Raw genomic sequence first — 22,118 nt, forward strand, 5'->3', positions numbered from 1 at the left:
AGAACACTGGAGTGGGTTGCCATTTCCTTCTCCATTGCACGAGAGCGAAAAGTGAAAGTGAAGTCGCTCAGTTGTGTCTGACTCCTAGCTACCGCCTTCCAAAAAGAGTGAGCAGTATGTTTCCTGTTTCATAAAGGAAATGAAATGAGTTAAATGAGAAATTCTTCCCCTATGGAAATAAAATGCTACTTGCTCATGGCAAAGATCATTTTTATGTTTTCTGAATAGCGGGGGATGCTCACCGACACTAAACCCACAGACGTCTCGACAGCTTTATTTGTTCTATTTTGGGCTCCATTATTGAAGCAATCTCTGTTGGCAGACATTGTTCTACCAATAATTTTTTGAGCAGTTAAAATTTTCTTCTCTTTAATGCAATACAACTGAGCACATCCCTCTCAGGATAGTCAGGAGTGGGGTGGAGGTGGATGCACCAGAGGCGGGTATCACATTTCTAATTGGATTTTGTGCTGATCCGAAATGTGTAACAGATATACAAATGATTCTTCACTCACATTTTAAGCATAGTAGGTTGGTTTCTACAAGGCTTTGGGATCTGAACGACACAGAAAACTTCTCAACAGCCCTACTATCCTTCCTTAATTCCACTGAGAACCTCTTCTTTGATTTAAGGACCTATTAAGTACTGGGGCTCATGGCAGATGATTTTTTGTTTTGTTTTGTTTTGGCCGCACCATGCAGCATGTGGGATCTTGAGTTCCCTGACCAGGGACTGATCCCACTCCCCTTGCAGTGGAAACCCGGAGTCTTAACCACTGGACTACCAGGGAAGCCCCTCGGCAGGTGATTCTGAGGAGTATTCAAAGAAGCAGGATGTTGTTCTGAACTGAACAGTATCAGAAAGTGGAGGTAATTCTATCACCAGGAATCTTAATATTTCTTATCTAGAAGACATGGGAATGAAACGAGGCGAAAGTTATAACTGTGTTGGTTTTTTTTTTAAGTAGCCATCACTCGTATTAGACAAATAGGAGAGATGTTTGGTCGTTTTTGTGGTTTGGACAATGTTCTGTTTGGCCTATGTTCAGGCATGATGATGAGGGAGTAGTCCATGATGTTGTCAGGGAAGGAAAGGTTTCCCCCTTCTCCCCATCTTGAGTTCTTGTGACTGGATAAATAATAAAACTGACGCAAGGCAGATTAACAGGAGAAAAAGAGACACATTCATGGACTGGAAGTTTCATAGAAATGGGACCTAAGAAGTGATCAAAGCAGGCAATTTTTATACTTTTTAGACAAAATAGTGAGGAATTGACAGGACAAAGAAAGTTGGGTTTTGGATGCTTAATTAGTGAAAAATCTAAGCAGAGTTTGGACTGGGGGTAGTGAGTTAAAGAAGCAGTAAGTTTTATTTAGGTAACGCTTTTCATCTTAAAATCTCTATCTCTGGTGATAAGTGTGTCCTTCCACCTGCAGACGTCAGGAGGGTACCTGTCACAGGAGAGGTTTATTTCCTGCTTTCAGAGAGATAGAGAGGAGGGTCAGAGTGTCCCTCTTGCATTGGCTTTTTTTGGCTCAGCAGTAAAGAATCTGCCTGCAATGCAGGAGACCCGGGTTCTATCCCTGGGTTGGGAAGATCCCCTGCAGAAGGGAATGGCTATCCACTCCAGTATTCTGGCCTGGAGAATCCCATGGACAGAAGAGCCTTGGTACAGTCCATGGGGTCTCAAAGTGTTGGACACAACAGAATGACTAATACTTTCACTTTTTTCTTTAGGTAACATAATCAGTATGCCATTGAGGCACATGTTGGGGTGGCCTTCTCTGGGCCCCAACATTGTCATCCTCTGGCTTGGCTCTAATAGTGGTCTTGTTGAAGGTTGATGCTCAGTGGGGGCAGCCCAGCTCCGGGTGTCCCACCAACTTCTGGCTCCCATGAGCTGCTTTTCTCTTGCTCACTGTTTTTGCCATGAGTAATGGAACATTGCTAGTGTTCAGGTCCATGTCTCAGTTTAGACACCAAAGGGATGGGCCCTGAAATAGGTAAGTGCTGACAGAGGAGGAAGCCCATGCACTTAATCCACAGGAAGGTCTGAGAGAACTAGGGCAGGATGGAAATAGCCTGTGTGCCTCAAAAGGCCCAAGTCATGACATCCTGAAACCATGCAGGACCCTGTGGGGCTCCTGGACACAAAAGCCTTCGTGTGTCCCTGCTTTCTCATTTGTAGGAAATAGTTTTCTTTCAGCCTCCATGATCTTCCCTGAGTTCCAAAGGGCAGGTTCACACAGTTGCTAATGGGGAAGGGAGGGGATGCAGAGACAATGGAGGAGCAGCCTAGAAACAATAGTACAGCCTTAGGGCAGGGTCCTGGCTCTCCCCTCAAAGGACATACAAGGCAGGGTCTTCCCTGGTAGTCCAGTGGCCAAGACTCCACACTCCCAGTGCCAGGGGCCCAGGTTCAGCCAGGAGCCAGGGTTCGATCCCCAACTTGCATGTTGCAACGAAAAGATCCGCATGCCCCAACTAAGACCTGGTGCAGCCAAATATATACTAATAAAACTTACCCCCCCCCCCCCACAAAGGATATACACAATATTTTTGAGCTGCCTTGCACATACTGATGGAGAAGGAAATGGCAACCCACTCCAGTATTCTTGCCTGGAGAATCCCAGGGACAGAGGAGCCCGGTGGGCTGCCATCTTAGGGGATGCACAGAGTCGGACACAACTGAAGCGACTTAGCAGCAGCAGCAGCTGCAGCAGATACTGAGCACACCACCAGGTGGAAGAAGTTAACAAGGATGTAGACCCCAGACCAGTCAGAACCAGTTAGAAGCTCGATGGTGCTGACACTCAGTTACCTCACCACCAACCCATCAGAAGAATGTCCATGAACTGATCATGCCCTCCTCTTTGAACCATTACCAGAAAACTCCTCACTAGCCCCTTCATGTCAGGACACACACCTTTGAGGGCATTAACCTGCTGTGGCCCCCTTTGTCTGGCAAAACAGTAAAGTTATTCTTCTATGAAAGTGAAAGTGTTAGTTACTCAGTCGTGTCCGACTCTTTGGGACCCCATGGACTGTAGCCCACCAGGATCCACTGTCCATGGAATTCTCCAGGCAAGAATATTGGAGTGGGTAGCCATTCCCTTCTCCAGGGCATCTTCCCGACCCAGGGATCGAACTCAGTTCGCCTGCATTGCAAGCAGATTCTTTACTGTCTGAGCCACTAGGGAAGCCTACTTCACCCAAAACTCTGTCTCTGAGATTCAATTTGGTACCAGTGTTCAGGGGCTGAATTTCAGCTACAATCCTAATGTAACCATTGATGTACATGATTATGGCTTTGAATTATCAAGGAAATATTAAATGATACTCAGTGACTTCCTTTAAAGAAGGCAGCAAAAAAGCAATCCATTTTCAAACTATGACTGTGAAAATTATTAAACTATGTAGAAAAAAGTACTCAGCATCAGAGTAGACACAGCCCCCTTTCCACTGGGAAAGGTAAGAACACCTCTGAGATCACTGATAAATCAGAGACCCTGAGACTTCACTCTCCCACAACTCCTGACCCTGTGGGGGAAGTAGATTCCCCTGTTGAGGAGAATCTGCTGGATCCAGACAGATCAAATCCTTGCCCCTGGCATATGCCACGCTGATGGAGGAAGAATGGACCCAGTCAGAGGACAGGCTCAGCCCTTGCTTGCCGGCAGGTGTACGGCAATCACTGTACTTGGCCTTCAGTCTCGGGACACAGGAGGCAACCCTCAGCCTGGCCTTTCACTACCAAGCCAAATCGTACTGCTCACAGAACAGATTTTCCATAAATGTCAAAATGAGAAGAAACAGATAAGGTGAAACAGCAAATATCTGTATATTGAACTTCCAGGAGGGCCATGGCAATGTCATAAGCTGACTATTAAGTGACTTAAAAGCCTGAGAAATGTCCTTGAGAGAAAAATCAGTAGTTCAGCAGTTGTGGAATGTTAGTGGGAGTGCAGAGAGAAGGGGAAAGACTGAGATCAGTAAAGATAATACATTTCCTTCTCCAATGAATGAAAGTGAAAAGTGAAAGTGAAGTTGCTCAGTCATGTCCGACTCTTAGTGACCCCATGGACCACAGCCTACCAGGCTCCTCCATCCATGGGATTTTCCAGGCAAGAGTAATGGAGTGGGGTGCCATTGCCTGCTCCAAATACAAATAATAGCCAACACTTATCAGGGGTTTACTGTGTGCCAGGTACTGTTCTGCTTTCCACGTGTTATTGCCATCCTACAAAAATCCCATAAAACAGGTGCGACCATTTCCTTCATTTTACAGGAGAGGAAATGGAGTACTGAGGTGTCAAGTATCTTTCCCAAGTTGTGGGATGAACTGGAGCTAGGATTTGAGTCCGCGCAGTCCAGTCTCAGAGTCTTGTACTAGTCACCATTCTGTCCTGGAACCACCTCATAGTAAATCACCAACAGAGGTGTGGATCCTGACCAGGCAGCCCCTGCCCCCAGTGGATTCCCCAGAGAAATGCGGAGTCTGCAAGTTGATTCTAAAATTTATATAAACAGGCAAAAGAACTAGAATAACCAAAACAATTTTAAAGAAGAGAAGAACACTGTTGGAAAACTCACACTACCTGATTTCCGTATTTACCATAAGCTACAGAGGTCAAGACAGCATGGTGAGGGGAGGAAGGTGAATCAGCGGAAAAGAACAGAGTCCAGAAACAGATCCACGTATATTTGGTCGGTCAATCTGTGGCAAAGATAAAGAGAGAATTCAATGGAGAAAGGCTTTTCAAGAAATGATGTTAGCATAATTAAATATCCATATGCAAAAAAAAGAACTTCAATCCATACTTCACACCTTAAAAAAAATGAACTCTAAAAGGACTTAGGCATAAATGTAAAACTTAAAATTGCAAAACTTTTAGGAGAAAGCATTATGGCTTCGGGTTAGGCTGAGATTTCTTAGATATGACACTAAAAGCATAACCTATAAAATAAAAAATAATGAGTTTCTTCAAATTTAAAAATTCCTCTATTCAAAAGACACATTAAAAAGTGAAAAGACAAGCCACAGACTGGGAGAGAATATTTACAAAATGTATGTCTGATAAAGGCTTTGAATCCAGAATATATAAAGAACTCATAAAACTCAATAAAAAATAGTCAACTAAACGGGTAAAACATTTGAACAGACACTTCCCCCAAGATGACATATAGATCGCAAAAAAAAAGCACATAGAAAAATATTCAAATGAATTAGTCATTAGGGAAATGCAAACTTAAACCACAGTGAGATCCACTACACATGTGTTAGAATGGTTAAAATAAAAAACCCAGCAAACTCAAGTTCTGGTGAGAATGCGAAGCAACTGCAGTGCTCATACACTGCTAGCAGGAATGCAAAAAATACAGTCTGTCTGAAAACAGTTTGGCGGTTTTGTACAAAGTTAAACACTTACCATTCAACCAGAAAGCCCACTTGTGGGTATTTACTCAAGACAATTGAAAATCTGTTTATAGCAGCTTTATTCATAATTTCCCCAAACTGGAAACAACCCAAAAGGCCCTCAAGTAGAGAATAGATAAATAAAATACGGCGCATTCATACAACAAAATTTAACAATAAAAAAGAATGAACTATTGGTGTGCAGAACAGCATGTATGAATATCAATTGCTTTACGTTAAGTGGAAGAAGCCAGACTCAAGACTACATACTATATGTTTTCATTTGTATGACATGTGGGAAAAGGCAAAAAGCTACAGTAATCAGTAGAGCCAAGAACTGGGGAGGGGACCAGATAACATGCTCTGAGCCTCTGGATCCCATCATGCATAGAGCAAGAACTGCCCCTAAACCTCCCAGTTACTGAACCATCCAGTCCCCTTTCCTCTTGATTGGTTTCTCTCTACTTGAGGGTCTTCACTGACACACAGCTAAATCCTGTCCTGTGGTCACGCACTGCTGAGTGTTCTGTTAGTATGAGTTCAGCCAACAGTAATGGACACCTGCTTCATGCTGGGTACTGGGGACGCTGGGCCTGTAAAGACACGGTTTTTACCCTAGAGGAACTCACAATTTCCCAGAGGAGACAGATATGTCAGCAAATGGTAAGTGGTCAGATAAACATTAGCTAATGTGAGGTGCTATTAAGAACCCAGAAACCCAGCACTCACCCTAGCCTAGGGCTTCAAATAAGGCTTCTTGGAAGTGACTCCTGAGCTGAGTCTTGAAGAATCACTCAGTGGAAAGAGGGGAGGGTGAGTATTCGGACAGAGACATGAGTAAAAATCTGGCAGGGTGAAGTACCATGATGTGTGCAGAGAAACACAAAACCTTTTTCTAGAAGAGTTCAGTAAAACTTTCTGTGTTGATGGAAATGTTTTATCTCTATGTTGTCCATTATGTAGCCTTTAGCAATTAAGCGCTTGAAATGTGGATAGTGCAACTAAGAGGCTAAATTTTTAATTTGATTTCATCTTAATCAAAATTTAATAGAGCTGCAGGCAACCACTGACTACCATCTTGGACAGCTCGGCAGCTCTGGTGAAGTGCAGGGCAGAAGTGGTAGGGACAGAGCAGGCTGGGAGAGCTCAGGGAAGAGCCACAGATGCCATTTGAAGGGTGCTGGACTTTAACTTATAGGTGATGGGAAGTTTTTGGAGGGTTGCACACCGAAAAGTGACCAGGTCATCTCTTTGGACCAGGGGCTGGGATGGAGCAGAGGAAGGCTGGAGTCAGAAGGGCACTGCTGGAGCTCAAGGGAGGAGTCATGAGGGTCCAAGACACGACAAATACAGAAGGGCTGGTGGGGAGGGAGCTGATTCCTGAGGCTTGAAGAGTAGAGATCAGCAGGACCAAGTGGTCTCTGGTTTTGGAGTGTGAAGTTGTGTCTCTTTCTTGGAAAGGTTTACAGGAAAGATGGATTCCTGGGTGGTGGGGCTCAGACTGGGTGCTGCACCCAGGCAGAGGGACTGGAGGTTGGGAGAGGATCCGGCAGCAGCTGCTGGAATCCAAGGCCCCACTTCCTTGCGAGGCCAGCTCTGTCAAGGTCAAAGGTGCAGGGGGAAGGAATATCTTGCTTGGCTGTTGTTTCTTATTAAATTGAAGGATCAGAGCAGCCTTGGAAACTACTGAATCAGATTGTAAATATTGACACCAACTTCCACAGCACCAATTACAGGAGTGGGAAGGCTCCCAAAAAGATAGGCAATTTAGAGAAAACACAGGAATTATTTAGTAAAGTCAAAGTATCATTGAGAGTCAGAGACTCCCCCGTCACTGGGCCTCCCCTGGGTCTAGTCGGTGGGGAACAGGATTCCCTTAGCTTTAAGACAGGGTTATGGCTGGAATACCCAGGTGGGAATGGGGGTCCTCAAGTTTAGGCCTTTTTCACTATATAGTAATAACTGAGCGACTGAGCACACACGCAACACAATACAGAGATTATCCTCTATCTGAGATGGGCGGCCCAGGTTCCCTCTATTTCTGGTTTCTTACAAGTCACTCACTTACTCATCACATATTTATTGAATAGCTGCTATGCGTCAAACCCTCTGACAGAAGCTGGGACAACTGAGACAAAAGCCACAGACCTTGCCTTGAAGGAACTCTGTGGGAAGATTGCAATACAGTGGGTAATATTCACCGAGACACACTATGTATCAGGCACTCTGCTGGGTACATTGTACATGGGCTTAATTTTTCTAAAACCCTACAAGGCAAGAACTATCATAATCCTCAATTTATGAATGAGGAAACAGAAGCACAGAGATCTGAAGTAACTTACCCAGGTATCTAGGACCCACTCACTGAAAACATTTAACCTAATCCTGGAATAGGCAAACTTCACATACATACATCTATATGTATATATATTTTTACTGAAGCATAATTGACTTACAAATTTAGTTTCAGGTACATGACATAGTGATTTGATATCTTGATACATTACAAAATGATCACCACTGGAATAAGGTAACTTCTGTTGAGAGACTGAACACGCAAATGGAAAATAGACAGATCCTCTATAAAAATAGGACCCTTTCCCATAATCTACAGCACTCTGTCCAGGAAACCAATCCATCCTCTACAGTACCCAGCTCAGGAAGCCAGCTTGTTATCTATAAGTCAGACTTGCAGGATGTCAGACCACCATCTGTCAGAGCCACCAGCTCAGGAAGCCAAAAAATAACCCTGGTAAGAGCTGGTCTCAAGTAGCTAGGATTTGATTAATAACTGACAATGCCCCTAGTTTTTGTCCCTGCTTCCAACCTGGGACCAACCAGAGGAAGCCAGTATGGGCCGCTAACCAGTCACACAGGTCGCCCGGCGTCTGGCCTCTCATCTTCAGCTTCCCCAGGCCGGCAGCCTCCAGTTGGGGCACATTTGAAGCCTGCACTTTTCTAAAGCTTTCCCACTCCTCTGCCTGCCTTAGTGTCTCTGCCAACCGCAAGTAATAGTGGCTAATTTCTGTTTATCACCACACTATAAAGGGCCAGATAGAAAATATTTTTTGGCTCTGTGGGCCATTCAGTCTCTTACCAACTACTCGGTCCTGCTGTTAAAGCATGAATCAACCATGGATATTATGAATGGGCACGGCTGTGTTCTGCTAACACCTTATCCATAAGGGCAACTTGTGAGCAGGACTCCAGTTGTGCCAGGGGGCTGATTCCAGAGGCTTTGAGAGGCTAGATCAGCAGGATCAAGGGGTCTCTTGGTTTGGAGGGTGGAATTGCATCTTTTTCTTGGAAAGGTTTACAGGAAAGATGGATTCTTGGGTGGTAGGGCTTGGACAGGGTGCTTCTCCCAGGACTTAATTTGCTAAACCTGGTTTTAAGCTAAGCTGCTCCTTTAGTAAGAGTGTCACCACAAACTCCAAACTTCCAGAAAAAGTACTGACGCTTAACTTTTGTAGAGGAGGGTTTCCTTTCTAAGGCACTTTCCCATCTAAAGTACGTTCCAAGACCTGATTTTCGATGTGTGTGTATGGGACAGGGGGGTCTTCCCACACCTACAAGCAATTCTTGGGGCACCGGCTGTGTGTCCTACAATTCAACTCAATCCTGATATTATCTACCTGGAGATGGCATCAGATCCCATAGGCTGAGGCTCAGTGCCGCAAGACTGCTCCCTCGACTCTTCACCCCCAGCCCCCAGATTACCACCTGTGCTTCTGCCTGATGGGCTATAGGCTGGAGGGCCCAATGACCCCTCCTTGGACTTCAATGTCAGTCACTAGCTCAGGTTGTTACCTGTACTTCTGACTGGCTTATAAATCAGAGGTTCCCATGACCCTCTCCTTGATTTTCATTAATTTGCTAACTCAGACTTACAGAACTCAGAGAAACGTTTTACCTCCTAGATTACTGGTATATAATGAAAGACTATAGCTCAGGAACAGACAGATGGAAGATGTACAGGGCAAGACACAGGGAGAAGTTGTAGAGCCTCCGTGCCCTCTTTCCCCAAATCTCCACCTGCTCACCAGCCTGGAAGTCCTCCAAATCCCATACAGTTGGGATTTTTATGGAGGTTTCATCACATCAGAATGATCCATCAATAACTCCATTTTCAGTCTTTTTCCCTTTTCAAGAGGAAGCGGGGGCAGGGCTGAAAATTCCAAGTTTCTGATTATGGTTTGGTCCTTCCAGCCAGGAGACAAGTAGGAGTCCACCCAGAGTCTCCTCTTTAGAATACAATTCACTGCTATCCTCCAGGAAATTACAAGGGTTTCAGGAGCTCTGTGTCAAGAACCAGGAACAGAGACCAACAGATATTTTCTATTATCTCACACCATCTGGTAGTTAATTTGGTCCTGCCAGATGACAAGCTCTTTGAAGTAAAAAACAATGTTTTATTCATTTTTCCGTTCTCCCTACAGGGATTACCTGGTGCCAGGCAGGGCACACAGTAGATTCTCAGTAAATATTTGTTAGAGTAAGTTGAACTGAATTAAATAATCACAACGATTTGGTAACACCAAGAGCTTAGAAGTTGTTATTCCCATTGCACAGAAGACAAAGCACAGGCTTAGAGAATCGAGTGACTGTGTTCATCTAGAGGTTTTTGCAGAGCAAGAATCTGGACCCTGGTTTTGAGCCCTGCTGCCTTTTGGGCAGACAGACTCCTCCCTTGCTGGGCTCATTCAAGAGCCCATGGAGAAAAAAAAAAAGAGCCCATGGAGGCAAGCTGCTGTTGATTTTCCTTTGTCTATTTGAACTCTGTGATTTTGTAATCGTCTAAGCACTGAACAAACCTTCCCCTTCTCCCTCCCGCTGCACTGACGTGAAACCTTAGGGGAATGAGTTGTTCTGTAAAAGTCAAGATCTCGAAGTGATGGGGTTTATGCCTTTAACCCTCAGACAGTTTTAAAAGGTTTACATAGAAATCTCCCTGACACGCTCTGCTCTCTTTTCTCCATCAGAAAGCCCCGAAGAGAATTTAGCTCTTTGTGTTAAAACATGGGCCATGATTACAGATAGCAGTGGCTGGGCTGTGGGCTAATTCCAGATGCCCTCATGACATCAGGACATGCAAAGTGGCAAATAACCTGCACTTCTTTGAGTTTATTATTGTTTGTTTGTTTGAAATAGATGTTTCTGTCTTCCCTGCAACAGTTAGGTTGTCATCTATCACTTAGTGAAATTGAAGGAAGGTTTCTGCGTGAAATAACATTCCTCTCTTCTTATAATTTGCTGTCTCTTTTTTCCAATGGGTCTGTTAACCAAGCTCAGGTAAAACTCAGCAAAGTAAGGACTTCCTTGGTGGTCCAGTGCCTAGGACTCCGTGCTCTCAATGCAGGGAGCCTGGGTCCGATTGCTGGTCAGGGAGCTAGATCCCTTATGTCACAACTAAGAGTTCACATGCTGCAACTAAGAGATCCTGCAGTGAGGACCAAAGATCCTGTGTGAAACAGCCAAGATCTGGTGCAGCCAAGTAAATAAAAATAAGTATTAAAAAAAAACAACTCAGCAAGGAGAGAAAACTTTTCCTCTACTAGTTTAGGTCCAGTGATCAGGGGCTAACTGATGATAGACAGATCACTGGAGGAAAAATGCACAAATTTGATTCATATGCATGTGGGAGCATTCAGATGAAATGGCTCACTGAACATCTAGAAATAGGAGTTTCCATACCAGCCTAACAGGGGAAAGGGAAGGGGTGAAAGGGCTTGTATGGGAAGGACAAATGAGCCTTTTTTAGGGAAGACAAAGTGACTTTCAGGGAAACAAATGGAAGGTATGAACGTTTAGTGATAATGTTAGTTTATATAATTTCTCATCCAGTGATTGGTTTTCTCTAGGGAGCGAAGATTCCTGGAAGAAGGGATTTACGGTACCTTCGCTTTCAAAGGTTTTACCTTGTAGTCAGATAAGGGAAGCTCCAAAAGGCTTCTCTCTATACCTGCTGTGTCTCAAATGTCTTCAGTTTATTTTTTTTATTAGTTATTTAGACCCAGCTGTGCTGGGTCTTCATTGCTGTGTGCAGACATTCTCTAGTGGAGGCTAGTCTTCACTGTGGTGCATGGGCTTCTCACTGCAGGGCCTCTCTTGTTGCCGAGCACAGACTCCAGGTGCAGGGGCTTCAGTAGTTTCGGCATGTGGGCTTAGTTGCTCTGAGGCAAGTGGAATCTTCCCGAGCCAGGGATCGAACCCGTGTCCCCTGCATTGGCTCATCCACTGCACCACCAGGGAAACCCCTAAAATGTCTTCAGTTTAAAATAACCCTCAGAAAAAAAAAAAAAAAAATAATAACCCTCAGGATTTCCCTGGTGGTTCAGGGGCTAAGACTTCGAGCTCCCAATGCAGGGGACCCGGTTCGATTCCCTGATCAGGGAACTAGATCCCACATGCCGTAACTAAAACCTGACACAGCCTGATTAATTAATAAAGAAATAATACTCATACCAACTCCAGGGACCTGAAAGATGCTCACAAAGGGAAGTGGGCTCTGAGTTAGGATCAAACAAATGCATGAGCTTTAGTGACATGTATGATGACACTTCAGAGTCAGTTTAAAACATGTTTTGCTTCTTAGCTGAGCTTTGGGCAAGTGAGGTCGCCAGGAAGCTGAGTAAAGGAGAGGTGTCTGGACAGAGATAAGTGGTGGATCCCAATTCCAGACAGCGAGAGCGGCCCTCTGAGATGCAGCTGTTTGGAGCTGGATAGGTGCTTGAAATGTCCAGTGACAACTGAGCGACCCTGGGGGTAAAGTCCTGAAGGTGCTTCTTAGGGCTTCATTCTTAGGTTGAGGTTTCCCTCTGTCCTCCAGACACTAATAAGTAATTCATTTATACTCTCTCTCACTGCTGCCCCCACTCCCCCGCCTCTCTTTCCATTTCTCAAACTCTCTTACCCTCTCAAAATTCTAAAGGTAAACTAACACAAAATTATAAAGGTACAAAGGGTGTGGAGTACAGAATCAGTCCTTCTCCTGTCCCTAAGCTGCAGAACTGCCCCAGGGGTGACTAGTGTCCAGTTTCTAGGTGTCCATGTGCTTTTGTTTTTACACAAATAATAAAACAAAATACTGTTCGGTATCTTATTTTCATTTTCACTTTAAACACCTTGAAACCAGTTCATATTGATACGGAAAGAACTTTCTTTTTCTTGTAATGGATACAATGGTATTTCATTGCATGGAGGTACTATTGTTCATTTAACGAGCCTCCTGGTGTGTTATTCCTCTTATGATTGTAAATGGCATTAAAACAAATAGCCTGCGCATGTCCAGGTGCAGCAGTAAGAATAAATTCTTAGATGTGAAATTGCTGGCTAAAGGGTGTGAAAATGTTAAGATTAGGTAGCTGTGTTCTCGGTTTAAAAGGGCAGTGTGAGGTGGACCTCCCTGGTGGTCAGGTAGCTAAGACTCTGCTCTCCCAATGCAGGGGTCCAAAGTTTGATCCCTGGTCAGGGAACTAGATCCCACATGCTGCAACTGAAGATCCCACAGGCTGCAACTATCGCCCGATGCAGACAAATAAATACATAAGTAAATAAAACACTTTTTTTTTTTTTTAATTGCAGTGTGAAGTATGCTGCTGAGGTGGGCACACAGAGCTCTGTATGAATACAGCCTCAGGAGAATGTATCTATTAGGTGGAGAAAATCTGCACAAACCTTTCACTTCATGCCAATTTGCATTACTATACAATAGGCTTTCAATAAATGTGAGGAATTCACTGAAAAAAAGAGCACCAAAGAAATCCTAGGTCTTGTGTCTGCTTGTGTCTGTAGGAGAAAGAGGTGTAGGTGTGCCTAGTCACTCAGTTATGTCCGACTCTGTGCGACCCTATAGACTATAGCCTGCCAGGCTCCACTGTCCATGAGATTTTCCAGGCAAAAATATTGCCATTTCCTCCTTCAGGAGATCTTCCTGACCCAGGGATTGAACCCGTGTCTCCTGCACTGCCGGCAGATTCTTTACCACCGGGCCGCTGGAGAAGCCCAGGAGAGAGAGGAATAGACTAGACCACAAATCATCAATTCCAGACCCAGCGGGATCGAGACCTGCTGCTTCTAGCGCTCTTACCTGTTCCGCCTGTCCCACAAGTCTTCCACTTCCTCCCTCTGCTCCCCTCCTGGCTTCACTTCCTTTCCCTCCCAGCCTAATTCCTGTTTATCGGTAGTTGTCAGTGCCTCCAACTCTTATTATTTTTCCCATCCATGACACATGTTTTTAAACACCCCACAATTTGTACCCACTCCCTGCCTCTCCACTAGTTCAACAAGCAATGCTGGAGAAATTTGTCGGGAGCTGCGCTAGGCGTTACTGACAAAATGGAGGCACAGCCCCAGACCCCTCTCCTCATTCCGCAGGCACAGTCCCAGGATAAAGGAGTTAGGCCTTGTAATTTTGACTTGTCTTTTCCTCTCCTTGGCTGAGTTGACTGAAAAGGAATATTAAGGTGCTTATTGTTCTTGAGAGGAGCGTGAGAAGGCACAAAGCCTTCTGCAGCTGTGCTCAGAAAATAATTCATAAAGTTAATCATTGACATTTGTTCAAGGACTTTTACAAAAGAGTGTTCCAGGATGAGCACATAGGCTGTAGCTTGAGGCCATGGGAGGGATTGCTATCTGAAGCCTATTTGTGAGGAGAATGTTTATGGCAAAGGAGTTTACTGAATTTAGGGCTTAGAAATAATTAAAACAGTTAGAAGTTAAAGATTTAAGGAATGTTGTAAAGTTAGCATATTTTACTATAGCTTATAGAAGTTAGGTGGAGAAGGCAATGGCACCCCACTCCAGTACTCTTGCCTGGAAAATTCCATGGATGGAGGAGCCTGGTAGGCTGCAGTCCTTGGGGTTGCTAAGAGTCAGACATGACTGAGCGAGTTCACTTTCACTTTTCACTTTCATGTATTGGAGAAGGAAATGGCAACCCACTCCAGTGTTCTTGCCTGGAGAATCCCAGGGACAGGGGAGCCTGGTGGGCTGCTGTCTGTGGGGTCGCACAGAGTCGGACACGACTAAAGTGACTTAGCAGCAGCATAGAAGTTAGGAATTTTTAGAGACACTATAGCTAGAAGCCCTTTTAAGAGATAGTGAGCTCAGGATGTTAGGGGCAAACAGGATTTAGGAAGATAAGTAGTAAACTGAGGAATGTAGCATGAGTTACAATGTAATCACAAGTTAACTATAGGACACATTAGAGGAGGTAGATAATAGATGATAAGGCTGATTCTGAGAGAATCACTGAAGCAGGAACTCTGTTTGAAGAGCAACAGTGATTTATGGAGATAATAAATCTGGGAGAGGGGGAACTGAAAATGTCAAACCTCTGGCCTAATGTTTTTGTAAAAGTATTAAAGAGAATCTTAAACTTGAAATAAACAGGCAGTCCATAGAAAACTGAGAGGCTGCCTCATCGCCGACACCATTCATCTCTCCGGGTTGAATCCCTGGCTTCTGGAGCTGGACTCCGGCAGAAATTCTATCCTTGGGGCAATCAGAGATTCAAGTCTATCAGGCTCAGCTGGGACCACAGCATGGTCTGACAGCCCTATGCCTGTTTCTCAGCAGCTCTTCCTTCCACTGTCCTCCTTTTCTTGTCTCAGTGTCTACCACGCTGACCACAGCCAAAGTGAAAGTGAAAGTGAAACGCTCAGTTGTGTCTGACTCTTTGCGACCCATGGACTGTAGCCCACAAAGCTCCTCCATCCATGGGATTCTCCAGGCAAAAATACTGGAGTGGGTTGCCATTTCCTTCTCCTTGACCACAGCCAACCAGGCTCTAAGTGTCCTTCCTTTCTCATCTTCTTAAATACCTTGTTTGTTATTCCTTGTCTTGTATATCTTCGACTACTTCCTCTTTGTTCCTCTCTTTCTATAAAACTTATTTTATGTTCATTCTTTCTTCACAGTTCACAAACCAGGCATCTAGTACATGCTCAATAAATCCCTTTATAAAACCAAATTTATTCAAGTATAATTTACAAATAAAATGGACATTTTAAGTATATAGCTCATTGAGGGAATCTCCCTGGTTGGTTCAGTGGCTAAGACTCCCAGTGCAGGGGGCCTGGGTTTGATCCCTGGCCAGGGAACTAGATCCCACATGTTGCAACTAAAGTTTCTGTATGCCACAACTAAAGATCTTGCATGCCACAAGGAAGATCAAAGAGTCCACGTGCTGCAACTAAGATCTGGTGCAGCCAAATAAATACATGTAAAAGATAAGATATACGGTTCTTGAGTTTTGTCAAATGCATAATCCCATGCCATCACCCCCTTAATCAAGGTATAGACATTTCCCATCAACCTAGAAAGTTATTCCCTGCCCCTTTGTGATCAACCTGTGACCCCCTCTTCTAGGTAATCACCCATTTGATTCCAATCATCTGGCTTAGTTTTGCTTCTTCTGGAATTTCATAGAAATGGAATCATGATATCTGTACTCTTTTGTCTCTTCTTTTACTTAGCATAATGTTTCTAGACTTATCCATGTTGTTCCTTGAATTAACATTTTGTTCCTTTTTAATGTTGAGTAGTATTCCGTTTTATGGATATACTACAATCTTTTAAATCTATTTACTTGTTGGAGGCTAACTGGTTGTTTCCAGATTTTGGCTAGTGGGAACAAGGTAGCCATGAACAATTGGACACAGGTCTGGATAAAAAGTTTCATTTATCTTGGGTAAATCTCTAGGAGTAGAAATATTAGATCATAGAGTAGGTATATGTTCAACTTTAAAAGAAACCTCCAAACTGTTTACCAAAGTGGTTTTATCATTTTACATTCCCATGAACAGTTATGAGAATTCTAATTGCTTTATGTCTTTGCTAACAATTACTGTCAGTCTTTTAAGTTTTAGTCATTCTAGCGACTATGAAACGGTATATGTCATTTGGTTTCAATTTGCATTTCTTTAATGACTAATGATGCAATTTACCTTTTCATATGCTTATTGGCCATTTGTATATCTTTCTTGGTGAAGTGTCTGTTCAAGTCTTTTCACTATTATTTTTATGGTGCTTTTTAATTGGTGTATGAATTTAATTGTGTTTGAAATTGATGTGTGAATTTTTATATAATATATATACAAACTCTTTGCAGAATATGAGTTACAAATATAGACTGGGATCTAGACATATCCTAGCCCATGACTTGCCTGTTCATTTTCTTAAGTGTCTTTTGATGAACAGAAGTTTTACATTTTGATTTCTCAGTCTTTATGGTTACTACTTTCTGAGTCCAGTCTAAGAAATATTTGCTTAGCTCAAGATCATGAAGATTTTCTTCAATGCTTTCTTCTAGAAGCTTTGTCTCTTAACCTTTTCTGTTTAGGATCATAAACAATCTCATATGTTTACCCAGTTTTTTCAGTACAGTTTGTTGAAAAAGTTTCCTTTCCCTATTGAATTTCTCTGGATCCTTCGTCAAAAAACTAATTAGCTACTCTCCATCTTGATGTCTAATTCTACTTGGTTCGTTTTTATAGTTTCCATTTCTCTGCTAAGATTATCCATTTGTTAATTTATTGTGTCTGTCTCTTCCATTCCATCCTTGAATATATTCATAATGGCTGTTTTAAAGTTCTTGACTGTTGCGCTAGTTATCAATTTATTGCCTCTCAGAGCTAAATCAACCTTTCATGATCTGCTCTCGATAATGGATCAGACCCTTTAATCCCTATTGTTGCAATTACAATGTTAATTTTTGCCAGTAGAGGAAGCTGGGGGTACTTTGCAGGAGAAAGTTCTATCCTGGTTCCAGCGCTCCTGTTCTTGTTCATTTGCTCTTGTTGTATGTCTTAACCACTGGACTGCAAAGGAAGTCCCTAAGGAGCTGCATTTTAGTTTGGGTTTTATTTCCAGCACCTGGCCCTGTCCTTGGCATCTGTAAAAGTAGTGAACTGGATTTCATTCCATAGGGTGACTCCTAGGAGGACCAGGCCAAAGACCCTTCCCCAAGGGGGTCACCAGCAAAGAAGGCTCTCCCTGACCTTTAATCTTTGTCTCTTCCTGGTGTAACTGGCAGGTTAACCTCTCCAGAGGCAGCCAAGACCTCCCTCTTATCTCCTGCATCCTCCAAGTCAGCATGGATATGAGGTCTCCCAGGGGCCACAGCTGCGATGTATGGCCCTCAGTTGGCTCTTCCCCAAGTCTCTCCCATAAGGAGCCTCCCTAGGAATTATGCACAGTCCTCTCAGGCATCGTATCCTCTCAGCATCATGTCCTGCTCCCGCCAGCATCACTTCCCAGGAGGAGAAGGCAGTTCATTTTCTCCCTGAATTCCAGTCCCTGGCACAGATAAACCCCTGGGAAGCATTTACTGAAACTTTCCAGGCTTTTCTCAGCATGAACACTTTACACTTCTGCAGTAAACTAGACTGCTAGAGTAAGGCAAAGGAGTTGTCAGTGCCACGCTGCTGCATGCTGCCAAGGAGTTCAGGGTGGGAGGTGGTGGGAGAGGATGGGGTTTCTCATCTCTTCCAACCCAAGCAGAAATTAGGTCTCTCACCTGAGCATGCCACCGTTCCCCCCCAGGGCCGGCAGTATTCCTGCTCACTGGTCTACCTTCGGGTGCCCTAAAAGATCATCCTGGATTTCTGCTTTGTCATTTTAGTTCATGTCTCTGCTTCTGTCCCAGTCATTCACTATGAGGACCCCACCTCTGAGACCACCCCCCTGCCATGTCCAACCCCCACAATTTACAAAAGGGGAAATAGGACCAAGGAGAAAAGGATCACAGCTCAAGGTCACAGCCTGCAGGTCTGGTGGGAACACACTTAGGAATCCTGACTCGTAACAGGGGGCTTTGTCCCATCCACTGATCTCAGCCAGAAAGAAATGGTCTTGCCACTGCTGAGGGCTTATGCCGAGGGCCCTTCCCTGGGTCCTGGATGATGTGACTGGCTAACACATAAACCTTCCTGTACTCCAGGTTTCATTTGAAGTGGTGTGCATACATTCATTTTAAAAAATTAACTCAGCACTGGGACTTCCTTGGTGGTCCAGTGGCTAAGGCTCTGCATTCCCAATGCAGGGAGCCTGGGTTAAATCTCTGGTTGGGGGGACTAGACCCCACATGCCACAACTAAAGATTTTTTTCATGCCACAATGAAGATGGAAGATCCTGTGTGCCACAAGACCCACAGCAGCCAAATAAGTAATAAAAATAAAATGAACATCAAAAAAAAAATTTGAAAAACAAAAAAAAATTTGAAAGCACCCTATGAAATATATTTTCTATTTTATAGATGAAGAAACTGAGGACCAGAGAGGTTAAGAAATCTGTCCAAGGTCACACAGTGACAGAGATGAGATTCAAAGCCAGGCAATGTGGCTCCAAAAGCCATGTTTTTAACTTCTGGATCATCCTTTCCTCTCAGAATAACAAACTATTGTTGGGTGAAGACAGCCCAGACAGTATTTTCTTAGGCCCAGACATGCCTGTCCTAGAACGGTGAAAATGTCAATGGGAATCTTCCTCCCCAAAGAGGCACGCAGGACAGCACTCTGAACAGACACTAAAACAGCTCTCAACTCAAAGCGCCCAGTGCTTGTGTCACAGTATGAGACGTAATGGCTTTTGATGGAAGACTTCCAGGCAGACAATGGTCTTTTTGGATCCATTACTTTGCATTTACATCAGATTGGGTCACCTCCCATCTCGGGGCTCCCCAAGACTTTGAACACTTTTTCAGTAACCCTTACAGAAAGACATCTTCTGAGAAATGCAGCATGGTTACACAGTGCAATGGATCTCTTGGGAAACACCAGAGTTATCAGTGAAAAATATATTAAATGACTCAAGGGCTACTTTGAAGCATTTTGCTATGGCTAGATAGTAAAACTCCTAGAACTAGTTCTTATCTCTGTAACAGAGTGTTCCTTTAGTGCAATGAGAACACATAAAGCCCACAATTCATGCAGGACACATTCTGAAGTTCTTAAAAGAGAAGGAACCGGAAGATGCCTTCTGTGTTGTGACAGTAACAATGGTCAATCTTTATCCAAGAGGATCTTAGCATTTTGTCTTTGGACAGGCCTCTTTGACAGCTGGTATGGGCAAGCTTTGCCAGGTATGACAGTGATTTTATATCTCTATGAAGGCAAAGTGAAGAAGCTCCAGAAAATACTTTCCAAGGGGCTTTTTGGTTTTTGATAACTATTACCCTCCTGGATGATGTTTTCTTGCTACAATCCTGTAAGACTTTAACCCATGAGATTGGACACATATTTAGACTTCAACCTGCCTAATGCAAGGCTCCAGCCACTTGGAAGAAGCTGACCAGAGACCCCTCCACCTTTGCCCTGTTTATGCAAGCTGCAGAGTGCTGCTCTTCAATATTACAGAAAGATACACAGTGGACTGATGATGAATCCACCAACATACCTGGAATTACCCTGAAATACAGTCATGAGGATAATGTGAATTCGCTGGGAATTCCCTGACTGTTCAGTGCTTAGGACTCTGTGCTTTCACTGCTGAGGGCCCAAGTTCAATCGCTGGTCAAGGAACTAAGATCCTGCAAGTGGCACAGTGTGGGGAAAAAAAAAGAAGGTGAATTTGCCAAAACCAGCGGAAATGTTTAAAGAATGGAAAGAGTATTCTTGTGATAACCTATAGTTGAAAAGAATCTGAAATACATACATATACATACATATAGCTGGATACTTTGCTGTAACTAACACAACATTGTAAATCAACTATACTTGAGTATTAAAAAAAAAAAAAAGGAATGGAAACAGTGAATAATAAAATGCCTTGCTATTCTCCAAAAATAGGAACCTTCAATTAGGAGTAATTAAAACAAATACTTGCATATTAAAAAAAAAGATTTATGTGCAATATTTCATTTAATCCTCATCATAGCTCTATGAAGAACATACGCTTTTTTAAAAATTTTATTTTAATTGGAGGCTAATTACGTTACAATATTTTGGTGGTTTTTGCCATACATTGACATGAATCAGCCATGGGTGTCCATGTGTTCTCCATCCTGACCCTCCCTCCCACCTCCCTCCCCACCCCATCCCTCAGGGTCATCCCAGTACACCAGCCCTGAGCACCCTGTCTCATGCATCGACCTGGACTGGGGATCTATTTCACGTATGGTAATATACAGAACATACTCTTATTGAACCTATTTTGTAAACCTTTCTGAGGCTTTGAGAAGCTGGGTAAACTGATGAAGCTCACTCAGCTGATAGAGTTAGTAATGAGGGGGACTGGAATATGCCGTTGAAAACACACCACTTTCACATAAGGATCACTTTGTGCTGAAGACAATTACAAAACAGCAAATGCAAAAAAAAAAAAGCCATTTGCCCTTCCCCACCTGGCTGAGAAAAAGTTATTAATTTTCGTTTGTAAAGGTGTCTCCCTCCCCAATGCCAGGAAAGAGAAAGATAACTTTTGGACTCTTAATCACCAAGGACAACTCTAGACTCTTAACAGGACAGGGATGGCATTAAGAGGAATCTCTGAAACAAACCTCACTAAACCTTACCATCATCTGCTATTAGCTTCCTCCCATATATTTACCTGAAAAGTTTGCCACCCTGAAAAGCCTAAACTCCTTTTCTTTTGTCTAATCCCTTCTCCACAAATTTATTGTTCTTTATTAAGATGCTATATAAGGGCCTTCTCTTGCGGTCCAGTGGTTAAGAATCTGCCAGCCAGTGCAGGGGACCCGGGTTCAATCTCTGGTCCAGGAAGATCCCACATGTCATGGAGCAACTAAGCCTGTGCATTGTAAGTATGGAGCCCAAGGGCCCTAGAGCCCATGTTCCGCAACAAGAGAAGCCACTGAAATGAGAAGCCCGTGCACTGCAATCAAGAGTAGCCCCCACTTGCAGCAACTAGAGAAAGCCTGTGCCCAGCAATGATGACCCAGCACAGATAAGAATAAACAAATGAATCTTAAAAAAAAAGATGCTATATAAGCCCCAAGTTCTTTTTTCTTTTTTCTGGCTGCCCTTCTTGGCTTACAGGATCTTAACCTGGGCCCTGCAGTGAATGTGCTGAATCCTAACCACTGGATCACCAGGGAATTCCCAAGCTCAAAGTTCTAACCATCCCTTTGAATTAGTCAGCATTGAGTTTCTCCCATGTATATGCATACTGCATGTCTTAATCAACTGTTTTTTTCTTGTTAAATTTTCTTTTGTCAGTTTGATTTCCAGGGCTCTAGCTACAGAACCTAGGCGGGTAGAGAAAAACTTGTTTTCCTCTCCTACAGGACTTAACCCAGATCCTCCCTTATCCTTTAAATCATCTCTTGATTACTTATAATAGCTAATACAAGTGTTATGTGAATAGTTGCTGGCATGCAGCAAATTCGAGTTTTGCTTTTTAGAAATTTCTGAAATTATTTTTCCTCGAATATTTTTGTTTCCAGTTGGTTGAATCCGTGGATGTGGAACCCACAAATACAGAAGGCCAACTGTATGTAATAGGCCCCTTTCTTTTCTCCTGAGCAAAAGAAGTAATAATGATAATATAGCAAGAAAACTGCAGGTCCATGAATGGGCATTGAGAATGGCTGTTGCGTCCTTTCCTTTGCTGCTACAGGAAACCACCAAAGGGGAAAAACACCCGTCTGTTTCTGGGAATTTTGATGGTTTTATGGTTTCTGGACATACGGAGGCCTAGGCAGTGGCCACAACAGTTTCTCAGGTAAGAGGAGACAGAAG

General features: G+C 43.5%; 1 long non-coding RNA gene and 1 pseudogene across 1 annotated transcript in view; one reads left to right on the forward strand and one right to left on the reverse strand.

The window, feature by feature from the left end:
* Nucleotides 1–5,878: 5,878 nt before the first annotated feature.
* The window catches only part of LOC147363348 (uncharacterized), a 49,490-nt gene continuing 33,250 nt past the window's right edge, over nucleotides 5,879–22,118 (reverse strand). Inside the window, exon 3 of the long non-coding RNA XR_015137003.1 lies at nucleotides 5,879–6,010. This is a non-coding gene — a long non-coding RNA (uncharacterized LOC147363348). The remainder of the gene's footprint in view (nucleotides 6,011–22,118) is intronic.
* Nucleotides 18,929–20,066, forward strand: LOC147363349 (archaemetzincin-2 pseudogene; annotated as a pseudogene).

Source organism: Bos grunniens, chromosome 11 (assembly GCF_055505025.1).
Source record: "Bos grunniens cultivar Pamir isolate PY7600 chromosome 11, Bosgru_T2T1.0, whole genome shotgun sequence".
Taxonomy (NCBI): Eukaryota; Metazoa; Chordata; class Mammalia; order Artiodactyla; family Bovidae; genus Bos; species Bos grunniens.